General features: G+C 37.9%; 1 pseudogene; it reads left to right on the top strand.

The window, feature by feature from the left end:
- The first annotated feature begins 12,614 nt into the window (after positions 1-12,614).
- Positions 12,615-13,866, top strand: part of LOC103601719 — a 16,153-nt pseudogene continuing 14,901 nt past the window's right edge.

Raw genomic sequence — 13,866 nt, 5'->3', positions numbered from 1 at the left:
GATTACCTGAGCATGGTTGGGCGCTCTTCCTCTGCACCTGTAGCACCCTGAGCATGCTTTAATTATGACACTTGTCATCATGTGGTATAGTAATTATTAAATTACACGTCCATTTTCATGACTTGGCAGAGCCACTCAACATCTGGAATCTTGTCTCATTAACTGTTCAAAAGATATATGTGTACAAAAAATATTTGTTGAATGAGTGAATGAATGAGTGAAACACACAGGTTTATATTCCCACAGTCCAATACACCAACTTAAGTGTTCAGTACATAATTGTTGGTTCAATGAATAAGAGATGAGATGTTCAAGTAAAGTGAACCCCCAGGCTCTGAATTTGGGGTTAGGAGAGTGGGCTAGGAAAGATGACTGTATATGCTGTTACATGCCCTCTGAAATCAGTGCATCTGTAAATATCAGGAAAATATTTTCCCTAAAGTCCATTACAGTGTGTGTCAATAACTCGTCCACTGTCATTTTTTCCAGCTTTCTGGTCACTTTCTTCTGTGAATCAGTATAACTGGTTGGCATGAATCAGCTACAAGTTGCTACAAGAATTTTCTTCTGGACTGTGAGAGGGAAACAAAATTATCTCAGCCTTTGGACTGAGATTCTAGGCTGGGCCTGGGGGTGAAGAGAAGTATGTGTCAGAAGTGTATGTGAAGCTTTTTGGATGTGCTACAGTCTTCGCAGCTTTAAAAGTCACCAGGGTTATTTGGATATGCTCCCCCGGGCTTCCCTGGAGTTTAAACTCTCTGAAGAGAAAGCGGCAGGCACATGTTTGTTGACCGACTCAGTGGGCAGGATCTGGGCACCTTGGAGGAAGAGATTGGGTGGTTTCTCCATAGAAAAGAAGACTGAGGGAAGACCCAGCCATGCTGTTCACCTGTCCAAAGACTTGAGCCCGAACAATTGAATGTCAGCTCTGAAAGGATGGGTTCCCTTCTCTTTTACTGTTACTATGGCTGTGTGCCATGGTGCCTATGAACCCGTGTTGTTCCTCTTAAGATTCAGCTTCCCTTGAGGTTTCCCCTTTATGACACAGTTCCCCTGTGGGGTTCCCGAGGTATCTTCCAGGACAGTGACCCCGTTTACTTGGCTTAAGCCCCCACATAGCACTTGGAGATCTCTTTGTAAAGAATGCCTCTTCTCACTCAGTGCAGGGCCTCAATTCCTGACCCCAGCCCACACATGAAGTCTCCAGTCTAGCCCCAGTGAGACGCTGTAGTGTGATTTCAAGATTGTGCTGTTCCTTTATCATCTGTTGCCGCAGGGCTCTCATTCTAGCCAGAAAAGCCTCTCCATTCCAATCTTGCACTGCCCCCTTCCCCACATTTCTCTTCATCTGTCTTTTGACCACTTTTAAAATGATATGCAGCCATCTTCTTGCCTCAGGCTTAAATCCAGGTCACCACCTCCAATCTCAGGTAAAACAGTTGTGTGTGTGTGTATGTGTATGTGTGTGTGTGTATGTGTCACAAAATATCACTACTGTGTATTTACTCCTATCACTTTTTATACTGATAGCTAACTTTAACTAAATGGTTACTCTTTGCAAGGCTCTCAGTTCTTGACTTAGAATGGAATCACCTTACTCTAACAGTAGTCCTTTAATGTAGACAATAACATCTTCCCCATTCTACAGCTGAGGATATTGGCACTTTGGAAGGTCGTAATTTACCAGATGTCACACAGCTAGTAAATGGCAGAGCCAGGATTTGAGTCTATGTCTGTCTGACAACATAGCTGTCAGCCTTAGGCAGCAGGTTAACACAGTTCGAAGTCCTTGAGGGATTCAGAGGTCCTGGGTGAGGAAGGAAAGCATCGTTCCTTCATAGCCAGTGCCACTTGGGGAGAATGCTGGGTGGGCTCCCTTTTTGTCATAAAGTATGTCTCAAAAAGGAATCGTCTTAAGGTTTCATTTGCTTAAGCAATTTCCCTTTTGTTCTTTAACATCATAAATTTACCTTCCCTGCTAGATGATTCTCATCAGCCTGACACAGTCTTTCATTTCTCCCATGTTAGGAAAGCAAGAGCAAATGAAAAGAACCTCTCTTAACCCCACACCTCCCTCCAGCTTTCCTCACATTTCTCTGGCCTCTTCACAATGAAAAGGTTGGTTTAACTTGCATTCTCCCTTTTCTGTCCACCCACTTGAGTTAAACTTTCTTTCCTACCACTCTTGGTCAAAACTACTATTGTTGATGTCACCACATGGCTAATTCTATGTCATTTCTGCAGTCCTCTTTTTACCTAGAATATCAGAAACGTGTGACACAGTTGATCCATTTTATATCCTCAAGAATTATCTTAGGACATAGAACACTAGTTTTCCTGGTTTTCTGCCTACCTCACCAGCCACCCTTTTCCAGGTTCTGTGGCTGGTCAGCCCTCACCCCACACAGTAGACACTGGAGGGACTTAGCATGGACTTCTTGTTTCTCCCTGCATTCCCTCCTTTGGTGAAGTCCTTCATCCTTATGGCTTCAACAACTACTACCTGTGTGACAATGACTCCCAAATTCATGTCTTTAGACTACCGCTCTCTCCTGAACTCTCCCTGAGTACCTGAAATATGTACTTGAAGCTCCAATAGGAATCTCCAACCTTACATGTCCAAATCCAAATTCCTAATCTTCTGGACTACTACCTGTGTGACAATGACTCCCAAATTCATGTCTTTTGACTACCGCTCTCTCCTGAACTCTCCCTGAGTACCTGAAATATGCACTTGAAGCTCCAATAGGAATCTCCAACCTTACATGTCCAAATCCAAATTCCTAATCTTCTGCTAACCCACTCCAAATCTGTTCCTCTGACATTCTTCCACTTCTCAATATCAATAGCCACTTGATTTTTCCAGGTGCTCAGTTCAAAACTGTTTTTTTTTTTTTTTTCCTTTTTGTCTTTTTTCGTGTCCGGCAACAGATCGCAACCCTNCCAAAACTGTTTTTTTTTTTCCTTTTTGTCTTTTTTCGTGTCCGGCAACAGATCGCAACCCTCAGTGTCGCGCCCGTACCGGACCGGGACTGGCAACGGGATCGCAACCCTCGGTGCTGCGCCCGCACCTCGCTCAGCCAGTGAGCGGGAACTGGTCTGTATGTGGGATCCGAACCCTCGGTGGGAGTGCCGCCGCACTCCCAAACGGCGCACTATAGCAGTGCGCCACCGGGCCAGCCCAGTCCAAAACTGTTTTTATCAACTCCTCTCTGGTACTCGACATTTAGTCTATCAGTAAATCCCATTTGCTATAACTTAAATGTATATATTTTGAATTCGACCACTCCTTACATTTCCACCCCTACTTTCCTAACCAGGCACCTTCATCTCTCACCTACATTATTTAAGGAGCCTCCTAATGGCCTTATTGTTTCCACCCTTCTCACTATTTAGACAGAGTGATGTATTAAAATGTTAGTCATATTCTGCACTTCTCTGCTCAAACCTTATTTCAATCAAGTTGCTTAACAGGCTTTTCATGATCAGGTCAAATCTTTCCTCTCTGACTTTATCTCTTTCTACTGTTCCCTCTTGCCCCTCCTCTCTAAGCACACTGACTTCTCTGATTTTCTTGCATGTTCGAGACAGTCTAGTCTTGGGCCCCTTGCACTTCCTGTTCTCACTTCCTAGAAGCTCATTTGCTTTGATAGCAGCCTGGATTGCTTCCTCACCTCCTCAGTCCTCTGCTTAAATTTTACCTTTTCCTTTTCTGGTATCTGCCTTTTCTGACCACTCTGTTTAAATGAGACACTCCCCTTGCCTCCTCCCCATTCTTGGCACTTCTTTGCCCTTTTCTGCTTTATTTTCCTCTTTAGCACTCATCGCTATTTAATATATTTCTGTATACTTGTTTATTTGCTGATTTTGTTTCTTCTACTAGCAGAAATGTTCCATGAGAGCAGAGGGTCTTTTCTGTCTCTTTGTTTATCCACAGTACCCAGAAGAGTGTCACTTACACATAAGATACTTCTTAAATATTTGTTGAATTTTTAAAAATAGATAAAATAATCTTTCTTCCAAGCTTGCAAAAATAGGATTGTGTGTGTGTGTGTGTGTGTGTGTGTGTGTGAGCAATAAAAGCCAAACCAGCCAAATCTGAAGGTTGGAGATGCTGTTATTCAGCTTAACTGCCAAAGCCAAAGATTGAGGTCAACCTGTGAACTCAGGTCCCCTTGGCCATCATCATTTTCTTTAATATTGAACCCCACAAAATTTCTAAGGCAGTCAAGAACATAGCATGGAGTGACCATGAGCTAGCTCACGAGTCAGAGGTGTCTAGAATTTGGCGTGCTGCCATAGATTCAGTAGCATGCATACTAATAATGCTGACATTTTTTCTTCCCTTATTAACCTTTGTTTCTGCTGAATTGACTTGGTTTGTACAACTGAGTACCTGTTTCTATGCTATGCATTCCATCTTCTGGAGAATTGGATTCCCTAATCCTTTATTTGCTTGGCAAAGTCTTTGATTCTGATCCCCTCACCTAATAGTCTGGATTCTCATTTACCTGCTGATAAGTAAGATATTCTTCTATGACAGGTCAGATGGCTTGAAGTGTAGCTCAGATGTTCAATTGGCTCTGAGTTCTACATTCTGCCTGGAATTTTGCTGTAAATTAATATCTCCTCCCGACATATTGAATTGTCTCAGTTATGGCAAATCCTAAGCTAAACTCCTTTTGCCGCATCTCTTAGGATATGGTGCCCTGGAATTCTAATTGCCTCCAGAACAGCCAGAGTTATTGTGAAGCTAAACCAAGGCTGATGACAGTGACTTAGGAAAACAGGAAAACAGGGAACCAGGGAAACAAGAGAGGTAATGAAAACAAGACATGGGAGAGGGCATAATGAGTTGGGCCAGTAAGTACCGGGATACTTGGGTATCTCTTTCCAAAAGTCCTAAGGGCATCTCAAACACAATGCATCAAAACTTCTCCCATGCATACCTCTCAGTCTTTGGTAAATTTATTTTATTTACTTATTTTCATTTACCACCTATCTAACTTTTTCTAGATAGAAACTAGAAACCTAAGATCATTAATTGTTTGCTCTCTCTTTCACCTTCAATTGTTAATCAGTAACTGTGAGTCTCCATCCCTGAGCTTAGACCCTGCTCTTTCACATTGTTATTTACTTTTAATGATTCCTTAGGGATCTTGTATGTATCCTGTAGAATCAAGACCCAAACATAAGAATATGAGTCATGTCAACAGAAATTTAGATCCACTGTAGAGAATATGTTTTTTTTTGGCCAGAAGGGAACTTGAGAGAGCATAAAATCCACATGACTGCATCAGTGTTGGACCACACACAAACCAGGAACCTTTTTCTCCTTAAAGGCAGCAAAGTATGATAGAAAGAGCATGACTTTTATAATCAAACAGATGTAGATTAATTTGGGCTCTTCCACTTACTCTCTGTGTATTCTTGGGCAAGTTATATAGTTTTTCTGATTTGTGACTTTCTGGTTTATGAAATGAAGATAATATTGTTTATGTTAGGGGGCATTGTTATGTAGATTAAATTAGTCAAGTAATTTATACTAAAATAATCATTGAGCCCTTATTCTGTGCCAATCACGCTTCTAAATGCTGGTAATAAAGTAGGAAACAGCATAAACAAAGATTCCTATACTAAAGAAGCTTATATTTTAGTGGGTGTAAACAAAAAACAATGAATAAAATATATAGAATAGATAGTATGCAGAAAGGTATGAGTACAAAACATAAATATCTGGCAAAAGGTCTTTGAGGAAAAAGAACAACAAATACAAATGTCCTTGAAATATGAGGGTTCCTGGAAGCTTTGAGGAGCTGTAAGGAGGCCAGTGTGGCTGGAGGGGAATGACGGGGAGATGACTAGTTCCTAAGGTCAGTGACATAATGTCTTGCATAGCTGTATGGGCCATTTGCAAGCCAGTGCCTGTTCTAATTGGCCAACCCTTGTGCCATACAGTTTGTTAAATACTATATAATATTATTCCTGCTTGTAAGTCTGGTAAAAAGATGAAGTATGCTGATTATCAGCATACGGTTCAGTACAGAATAAAGTGAATGAAATGCTAGGAGAGAGCAAGTGGATATTTCTGAAAAATAAATTTGAATTGAAAATCAGGAGAGTAGACTACAATGGTGATTAGGAGTGAGGATACATTAAGAATTCAGGAAAAATAAATAAATTCCAGTGACAAGTAGTTGTGTGCAAAATTAAAGGAGAAATGTAGAGTCGTGAACCAAATGTCTGAGTTGTGATGAGGCTGGAAAGATTAGGGGTAAAGGCGAAGTTGGATCCCTGCACCGAGTGGAAATTCAGTTACTGAAAGGTGGCATTCTTTCCTCTCTAGTTTGAATGATTCTAACACCTAGCCTTTTTATTTTTTGTGCCATTCTTTATTTTGCATCTCGGTTTTATCTTTTTGTACAGGTTCTTGTCTCAAACTAATGCCATGGACAATTCTGGTGGCAGAAAGGGCTCCTGTAGTTCTGGGGATGGTCTCTTCACTTTGAAGGGAAGTAATGGTGAGACTCAGTGCTGGAGCAGGAGAGGAGAGAAGATCTTCATGTAAACATCAGGTGTGATGTAGATCAGTTCTGTCCTATGGTGCACAGCTAGACTCGGCACCAGTAACCTCATCTTCATTGCATGGCACATGGAGCATACATGAATGAGTGAAGTTTATGGTTCACCCAAGCTACTGTTCTCTGACCTTCACTACAATGGGCAAGTCACACTTTCCTACCGCTCAGTCCTTATCTCTGCTGTTTTTATCCTCTATTTTCTCTTTTTGTGTAAGATAGACTATTCTCCAGGAAACCTTCATTGATGATCCTTACAAGATGGATACTTCCTTTACTCTACTTAATTTCAGGACTTCCTCTTCTCAAGATTTCTATTGATATCATTGCACTCTGAAATTGGAGATGAGATTCTTTACTGTTTCGAACACTGAACTCCCCATTTGAAACATCTAGTTTTGGGTATTCTTACCTGGAATCACTAAAATCTATAACTTATGCAGATTTACTCAGCAGTAAGAGCAAAATGGATTGGAACTTAAATTTATTAGTATGGCTTGCTTGATATATGTTGACCTATTGAGAAGAGGACAGTAATTTAAAGGTGATGGTGAGACAATGTTTGAAGTCAGAGTTTCCTTTCTTTTTAAGTTTCAGATTTATAGTTTGAGAATCTTTGATCTAAGAGGAGAAACTCCTATGCACCCAGCTAAATGTTTTTATATTCCTAAAATGTTTAAGATATCTTCTCATGGATGTCAGAAAGGAAAAAATAAAGTAGTATTAACATTACGGAATGTAGAAAGTTGGTGGAGGAAATGCTTACTTCCTTGGCCTTCCTTGTTTCCAGCCAGTGACAAATGGCTGACAGCTGCTCAGGCTTATGAAGTCAGAAATGATTAAATCATTTCACTCAGGGATTCTAGTCTTGGGATCTCCAACTGGCAAAGCAGAAACAGGATTACTTTGGGAGCAGAGATCTATCTCCTCCAGGGGGTTGGAATATAGCAAGTTATTGTTTCCTAAGGTTATGACAGTAATTTAGTGGTTGAGTAATTTTGCAATTGCAAATTGAGGTAGCCAGAATAAAAATATGACCATAGGCTAAATCCATATTGTATTTATCAATTAAAATATGGTAAAAATTACTAATAGCAGAAACACATTAAAATAAACTCCATGATGGATTTTGTATCAGCTTACTTTGGAAATTCACACATACGCTATTGCTTTGAGTTTACCTGTTAAACACCATGTTTTACTCCTTAGAATCTAGGTTAATTGATGCAACAGAACCATGAGAAATTAGATTATTTCCTTTGGGGACAGAAGTTTCTAAGTTCCTTACCTTGAATATATTTTGATGTAAAGTTCTTAGATTTTTACAAGACTTCTCAGCCTTTCTCCCTTTTGAAATTACTTTACAAGTAAAACTGTGTCTTGTCCATAATGATTTGTTCTAGGTTTCATCCATGCTATTCCAGGCTTAGAAGCCCTTGTTAGAGAATATACATTGAAGAGACTTACTCTTCCTAGAATCTAGGTTAATTGATGCAACAGAACCATGAGAAGTTAGATTATTTCCTTTGGGGACAGAAGTTTCTAAATTCCTTACCTTGAATATATTTTGATGTAAAGTTCTTAGATTTTTACAAGACTTCTCAGCCTTTCTCCCTTTTGAAATTATTTTACAAGTAAAACTGTGTCTTGTCCATAATGATTTGTTCTAGGTTTCATCTATGCTATTCCAGGCTTAGAAGCCCTTGTTAGAGAATATACATTGAAGAGACTTACTCTTCCTAGCTCAGGCGACTCTGGTCCTTGATTAATTAAACCACATGGATCCAGTAAAGCCTAGAAAGTAGAGATGCCCAGAGCTAAGCTTTTAGACAGGGAAGCCTAGAGAGTTGATTCAATGAATATTTATTCAACAAACGTTTATTGAATATCTATTGTGTGTCAGATACTATTTTAGAAGGTGGGGTGCAAAAATGAACAGCAAAATATTTGTCCATATGGCACTTCTATTCCAGTAGAAACTGACAACTAAAAAATAAACAAACAGCAGCAGTATAGGTACTATACTGTTAGGAAGAAAGTGCTCATGAAGAAAGCAAAAGAGTGTAAGGTAGTAGAGAGTAGTAAGGTCATGTGCTATTTTATAAAATGTGCCCAGAGAAAATTGAGCTTAGAAGGGAACAATTGATCAGAAATCTAAATAGAGTGAGGGAGCAAGCTGTGTAGACATTGTGCGTGAAAAAAGAGAACTTATTTAAGCAAAGAAAGTAATTGCTAATATGGGAATTATAAGAGGGTTAGTCATTTGGGGGTGGGTCCCTTTCAAATCACAGCCCTTAAAACCAGGCTTGTTTTCTTTTGTTGTTTGTTTTGTTTTGTTTTTAAACAGGGAATCATTCCACATTCTCTGAACTGTAAGAAGGCAGTTGACAAAAGAAAAAGCAGAGGGTCTGGATTCAGAAAACTTGAGTTTAGTTCTTCTTACTGCCTTTTCCTAGCTGTGTGGCTTCAGGTAAGTCATTCCACCTCAGATACCTAATTTAACCTGTAATGACTGGGAGATTAAAATAAATGGAAACTAGTATGTGTCAGACACACCATGCTGGGTATTTATTTACACCCTCTGTTCTCAAAGCAACACTGGGAGGTAATAGTTATCATCTCATTTCCAAGGTAAGTAGGTACTCCCTGAATGTCTCCTTTCCTTTTCATCTTCTAGGCTCCATGTGAAAGTACTTTTTATCAATTGTAAAATGCTATCCAGTGATCAGCAATTGGTCATATTACAGTACCATACTTCTCAAATTAGTGTGTATACTTTTNTGTAATGACTGGGAGATTAAAATAAATGGAAACTAGTATGTGTCAGACACACCATGCTGGGTATTTATTTACACCCTCTGTTCTCAAAGCAACACTGGGAGGTAATAGTTATCATCTCATTTCCAAGGTAAGTAGGTACTCCCTGAATGTCTCCTTTCCTTTTCATCTTCTAGGCTCCATGTGAAAGTACTTTTTATCAATTGTAAAATGCTATCCAGTGATCAGCAATTGGTCATATTACAGTACCATACTTCTCAAATTAGTGTGTATACTTTTGGGGTTATGATGTTACCAAATAGATCAGAATGCATTCTCTTTGGGTATTAATTTTACCCTACAAGTAATACTTCACAACATTTTTTAAATAAACAGATATTATGGATTAAAATGCAAATTTTACATTTACAAGATAAAAACAAAACTTCAGAGAAATAGTTGCATCTTAACTTCTCATATATGAAATGTGATTCATATTTGATTGTTAGTACATAATAACCCTATAGGGAGATTAATTTCTTACAGACAAGTAGGAAGCACGCTGAGTTTACTGTTTAGCATATCATTGATACTCAATAAAGGTCAGTTTCTTTCCTTGCTTTCATCAAAAAGACTAGGGCATTTGGGAAGCTTTATCATTCCGTGTATTTCAAATGTATTCTATATTTTGAAAATGGTCTTGACAATAGTTTCAGTTTTCACTTATGAGTTCTACATCTGTAAGCAGAGTTTCCTCAGCCTTTACCAGCCTGTACGAAATCTAAGACCACACTAACAGTCACAATTTAGAATTCATTAACATCGACCCTAATGATGGGTGTATTCAAGCTCCCCTCAAAGTCACAATCAGTTGTTTTCACCTCATGAACATTCTCTCCTGTTCTTTGGCTCATTTCTTGCACCCCATATGTTGTTGCACTGGAAGTCACTAATTACTAGTAATGACAAACATTTTTCAATGTTTGTTGGACATTTAAGTAAATCGCTTATTCATATCTTTTGCCTACTTTTCAGATAGACCATTTTTTTCCCTCTTATTGATATGTGGTTTTCTATATATTCTGAAAGCAAAACCTATATTAGTTAGATACATTGCAGATATCTTCCCAACTTTAGGCTTGTGTTTCACTTTGTTTACTCTGTGTGTGTGTGCACGCACGCATGTGTTTCCTACAAAGTAACTCAGAATTTGCATGCAATCAAACTTGACAGCATTTGTCTTTCTGGCTTGTCCTTTTTGTGCCTGGTTTAAGAAACCCTCCCTTACCTTAATGTACTAAGAAATTCTCCTATTTTTTTCAACAACATTATTATTCCTATTTGGGTGTTTAATTCAGGTAAATATATATTTTGTGTATGATGTGAGATAAATATCTAATATTACCACTCTCCATATATATTGCCACTTGTCCAAACACTTGTTATAGCTGGCCATCCTTTCCTTGGGATTAATAATGCCACTTTGGTTATGTACCATGCTTTCATTTATAAATTGTTCTATTTCCACAGGCTGTATTTATTAGTTTGTTTTTCTCTATTCCACTAACATATTGCTGTACTTGTTATACATACATTTATAGTAAGTATTGGTATCAGGTAGGGATAATGCTTCCTAATAAACATTTTCAACTTGCTTTGCATATTTTTGTCTTTATTCTTTCATGTAGGTTTTAGGATCATTCTAATAAGTTTTATGGAAAGCCTTTGAGATGTTTTGTGAAGTTTACAGGTTAGTTTGACAATGTTGCCATCTTCCTTTTATTGAATCTGCCTATTTGACATATCAGATAAGTCCTCATTTAATTAGGTCTCTTAAATATTTCAGTAAAGTTTTATAATGGTCTCTTTAAAGCTCTTCCAAATCTTTTTCTTTCTTTCTTATTTATTTATTTTTGTTGTTGTTGTTAGATGCTTTATTCATAGTAGCTGAAAGCTCATTAACAGGAGAATTGATAAAAATTTTGTGGTATATTCACACAGTGGAGCATTTCTAAGCAAGAAAAAGTAACAAACTACTGATATATGAAACAACATGGATGAGTTTTAAAAGCAATACACTGAGTGGCTAAATAAAACAAGCCAGGCACAATAAACTACATGCTAGATGGTTCCATGTATATAACAGTCTAGAAAACTGTAGAAACAGAAAACAGATCACTGGTTGCCTGTGGGTTGTGGGCTTTATTGAGATATAATTTACATGCAATAATATTCACGTCTTTAAAGGATGCAGTTTAATGAGTCTTCCATATCTTTTATTAGATGTTCTTAAGTACTTTATAGTTTTATTACCAGAAATTGTAATTTTTTATTCAATATTCTTCCTCTTGAAGTGTTGCAAAAATAAAGGAATGTCATTTTTGTATAGTAATCTTATATTTAGAAATACTGTTGAATTATTATTTCTAATATTTTGTGCGTTATTTTGTATATTGTACATAGACAACCAAATTACTACAATAAGGTATTGGCAACAAGATAGAGAAATAAATTGGTGAACAGAAGAAAGAATCCAGAAAGTGACCCACTCGTGTATGAACAACTGCTTTTCAAAAAAGGTGCAAAAGCAAGTCAATAGGGAAAAGATAGTCTTTTCTACATATAAGTCTGGGAAAAATTATATCTATGTGAAAAAGTTGAACTTTAATCATACCTCACACTGAAGTATGATTTGAATTATTATATACAAAATAACTCAAAAGAGATCATAGGCCTAAATATACAAGACCCAAAGTGTAAAATTTCTAGATGAAAATATAAAAGAAAATCTCCTGATCTTGAGTTTAGAAAATATATTTTTTAAGACATGACACCAAAAGCAGGATCCATGAAAGAACAAATTGATAAATTGGACTTCACCAAGGAGATATATATATATATATATCAAAGAGATATGTAGCATATATATGCTAAAATTTATCAAATCGTATGCTTAAATATATGTACTGTACTCTATGTCATTATGGTTCAGTAAATACTTTTAAAAATAGCAGAAAATGTGTCCTGGCTCTAAGAATTCCAGAGGTATTATACAACCTCTGAAGATGTCCTTTCCCAGTAATAGTGACCATTTTGTTTAAGAAGTTCTTAACTTAGGTTTCACCCAAATTTCCTTTCCTATGCTGTAAAATTTTTGCTTCCTGCTCATTTAAAAATTATTAACAACTCGCCTTGCTTTATTTTGAATGTAGAATTCATGTTTGGTGGTGTAATCTTATATGTTTTGGGCTTCTTATAGGCTGATCCCAAAGTGGTGACATGGAGGGTAAATACAAGGAAATCCTGTTACTGACAGGCCTGGATAACATCACTGATGAGGAACTGGATAGGTTTAAGTTTTTTCTTCCAGATGAGTTTAAGATCCCCACGGGCAAACTGGAAACTGCAAACAGGACAGAGGTAGCTAACTTGATAATTCAAAATGCTAGTGAGGAGTCTGCGGTGATGAAGACCATTCGTATTTTCTGAAAGTTGAATTATATGCTTGTGGCCACAAGTCTCCAGGGAGAGAAGGAGAAAAGTAATGAGGGAGAATTTGCACCTTCCCAGTCCCCTTCTCTGTCAAGTCTGGGTCTTTTCTTTCATCACATCAGTGGGACAAGGCCCTCAGTGCGTGTTGTTGGGATCTGTTTACTAACTTAGTGCACCTGCCCATTTGCCGCTTTTTATTGAGAACCATTTCTAGAAAATGTCTGTTACAAATTCCAAAAATCCATTCCAGGGTTTGTCTGTCATTTCTTGTTCCAGCTCTTGGGGCTACCACTTACTGTTTCATAATTTTCATCTTGCCCTTTGTCTCAGGTTTGCTTGCAGTGACCGTGGACACAGGACTTCAACGTTAGCTTCTCAAAGCACCATTTCCACAGTATGTAATGCTCTCACATTTTACCAAGGCTTGAAGATAGCATAAATTATAGTGCTGAAAATTTATAAACGGGTTCATCAGGCACCTTTGTTTTTCCAAATATCTGTCCATTTCTCTCCTCATCCCCAGCCTGCTACGTTTCCAGACAATCCTCCTTTCTTCGGAGGATGATCCTCTCCTTCTAATTCAGGGATTCTCTCTTCTCTCTACCAACAGTACAGTTGACAATATAAATTTCCCAGAACATGAAGACCATTTTTATATTGTTCAATAAATTATTGATCATCTTTATCTGAATTATCTGTATTTGGTTAAAATCTTGATGTTCCCTAAGAACAATTGATGTTTCCTGGCTATACGTCTAAATGACTAAAAAGAGCCAACAGAGGAGCATGTCACCCAAGGGCTCTCCCAAATGAGATACTCCAGCTGCAACAGTTTAGTGTTCTAAGTACAACTTTAACAGCAAATATTACAACAGCTTTTATTTAGTGTTTGTGTCTATACAGCATGTATGTCATAGCTTCTTACGCCTTATGTCTCTGAGGACTAAATGAAGCTGTTTAAGTTATGATATAAGCGCATAGTTCTATACAGATATAAACTGTTAGGTAGTATCTACGACGCTTTAGAGAAAGGAATATT

Source organism: Galeopterus variegatus, unplaced genomic scaffold (genome assembly GCF_000696425.1).
Source record: "Galeopterus variegatus unplaced genomic scaffold, G_variegatus-3.0.2 Scaffold3851, whole genome shotgun sequence".
NCBI classification, from domain to species: domain Eukaryota; kingdom Metazoa; phylum Chordata; class Mammalia; order Dermoptera; family Cynocephalidae; genus Galeopterus; species Galeopterus variegatus.
This window is presented reverse-complemented; position numbering and strand designations above follow the sequence as displayed.